The sequence below is a fragment of the Triticum dicoccoides genome, chromosome 2B (assembly GCF_002162155.2).
Source record: "Triticum dicoccoides isolate Atlit2015 ecotype Zavitan chromosome 2B, WEW_v2.0, whole genome shotgun sequence".
NCBI classification, from domain to species: Eukaryota; Viridiplantae; Streptophyta; class Magnoliopsida; order Poales; family Poaceae; genus Triticum; species Triticum dicoccoides.
Genome location: NC_041383.1, coordinates 795,483,728 through 795,486,747, shown reverse-complemented (window position 1 = coordinate 795,486,747; position 3,020 = coordinate 795,483,728).

Sequence of the window (3,020 nt, the reverse complement as noted above, 5' to 3'; positions counted from 1 at the left end):
CCACAATCGCCTGGTGATCCGACTCTTCAGTCATGACATGTAAGACTTCGACCGCTGGGAAGATCTGTGCAAAGTCGGCGTTGCATGTAGCCCGGTCAAGTCTCACTTGCACATTGTCAATGCCATCTCTTTTATTATCCCAAGTGAATGGATATCCCGAGTAGCCTAAATCGGCGAACCCGCAGTCGAACAGGCAATCGGTGAAATCCCCCATTTGGTTCAAACTCCTCGGTTTACCACCCAACGGTTCTTTCTGAACCAAAACCTCGTTGTAGTCCCCAACACAAAGCCATGGGAGATTATCCTGGGCTCGAAGGTAGCGAAGCACCTCCCAAGTTTTCTTTGTTTTCTCCACACATGGCTCCCCATAGAGTCCAGTGACTCTAAAGGTGATACCATCCATTACAATTTGGGCGTCGATGTAGTATTGGCACCACGGCCTCACCGTCACCTCCACATGATCTTTCCACCATAACGCCAGACCTCCACTCTTTCCCTTACAGCTAACGGCAACCCCGTGCCTGAAACCTAGACTCCACTTCAATCTTTCCATCGCTCCTGCTGTTTTTTTAGTTTCTGATAAGAACACCACCGCTGGGTTGTATGACCTAACCAGGTCCCTCAGTTCGCCAACCGTCGGGTCCAACCCCAGTCCCCGACAGTTCCAGGCCAAAATGTTCATTGATCCCGGCGGCCCTGCGCCCTAGCAGGGTCCGCCGATGTACCTTCACATTCGGATATGCGTTCAAAGACTGAAGCTGTCTTCTGTCTTGTGTCCCCGGATGAAAGTGTCATGCCTATCCAGGCTATCCCCTCCCTCCTTTGGTTTCCACACTTGCCTAGGTCTCCTCTTTCTTGAGTCAGGGGGGGGCATGAGAGCTGTCTCCCCCCCCCCATATTCATCATTGTTCTGCCTGGGTTTACAAACATAGTAGCCCCTTCTTCTCGCATTAGGGTAATGTGGGGCATACCCATATTCCCCCTCTTTTTCCCTGGAAGTATAAGCATCCTCCCACCGTCGGCGCTCTTCGTGTTGCTTCTTCTCAAGCTCCCGCTGCCTTTGCTGCATCTTCAGATTTTCCCTAAGATCTCTTTCCTTCTTCCATTCCAGATCATGCCGCAGGTCCCTCTCCTCTGTCCATTCTCTCCTGCCACTGTCCTTTCTTGGACTGTTTACCTCTCCTTGGCCCGGCCTTCGCTCCAGCCAGTGCGTGAGCATGCCGGCTTATCAAACTCGCTGTTGAGGTTACGTTTAGTCGGGATGTCCCGGACGCGTCCGGTTGCCTTGCATTCCCGCTCTCTCTTGCTACCCTCCGACTGCGAATTCATAGCGCTGTTACAGTTGCTCGTCTTCCCCTTCGCCTCAAATTTGGAGCCAGTGCTCCTACCCTCTTAACCAGCCACCCCATTGTGCAGATTTGTCTAAGGCAGGATCACACCGTCCATTCACATGGACAAGTCTTCCACATTCAAAACAAAAATGAGGTATTTTTTCATAGTGGAAATCAAACCATGTGCCCACCTTGTCATCCCGCGAATTCTAGAGTTGAAAACACCGAACCAGCGGCTCATAGATTGGGATCCTTGCTCTCACCCTCAACTGGTTCCCTCTAGCTAAGCCTTCCTTGTCCACATCTACCTTGACAACCTCGCCGAGCCAGTTACCTAGTGCACGCCCAAAGGCCTCGGTCCTTTTCCCCGGAGGCAAATCATCTACTCTGACCCAAACATCCACTTTATCAAACACCATCTCCGAGGGCCGTATATTACTCTCATACTCCTTGAGCACGAGCACATTGAAATCATACTGCCATGGCCTGTTGTTCATCGCATGCCTCCAGTCGCCCTCACTGTCAAGGTGAACCACAAAGACATTGTCGCCCATGTCCCTGAACCTTGCCTCATGATGTAGCCCCCATGCTCTCTGCATCGCTTTCTCCAGCACCGTTTAATTAAGCGGCCTCGGCGAGAAAGCTTTCCCCACCGCTGACCACTTTGCATCCTTGGGCAAGATCTGTTCTGGGTCATCAAAGACGAAGCCTTCAGCCTCTTTGTCCAGTAGTACCATCCCTCCCAGCCTAGCTGAGAGGCTAGAAGTGGGATCCGGCGTCTTGCTTGCCGCCGGGGATTTGGAGGATCCCCTGCTTATCGGTCTGCCCGGAGTCGTTGCCGCTGCCGGGGTAGCCATTGCCGCCGTCGTCCCACCCTTCTGCTCCTTCGCTTTCTCCACCATAGCTCCGCTCCGCGGTGGAGATCGCTGCACCAGTCCGTGCCAAGGAAGACGCCGTCGCCGCCCCGTAACACGACTGTAGTCTCGCCGCCCCTGTCGCAGAAACCCTAACCCTAGCGCTGGTAGACGGTCGCCTCGCGATCGCCTCACCAGTCGCCCCTTAGCGTTTCAGCGCGTGGTGGACCCCAAGTTTTTTTACACGGTGAAATGTTAATGGGTCACTTCGATCCACTGACCCATTTGGTGGGAGGACACGTGGCCGACAGATAAATAGGTGATAACTACCATTGCTTGTAGATAAAATTTGTCATATATATATATACATACATATATATATATATGTATATATACTAGAGTTATTGCTTACAAAAAATTAAGTCATGTTTAAGAAAAGTGTGGTCGAGGACCAGATACGACTGCTGCAGCAGGTTTTTGAGTCTAACTTCACATAGTGGCCCCCACGGGGCTGGGGAAATTGCAATGAATGAAACACAACCTGCCCAAGGCTTCAGTTAACATTCCCATCTGGACCTAGGGTTCCTTCCCCCTCCCCCCGCTGCCGCCGGCCGTCCTAGCCCACGCCGCCCCCGCCGGTCACCGGCCGCTGCGCCCCCTTCCCCTTCTTCCTCCCCCTTCCCCCGGATCCGCTCCGCGCCACCTCCCCGGGAGGTGGCCAGGGCGGCGCGAGCCCTCCTTCCCCTTCAGCCGCCCTCGTCACGCCTTCCCTCCCTGCCGCCGCCGACGGGCGCCCCCGGCGCGGGGCCGGGTGGTGTTGGCGGTGATGGGGCCT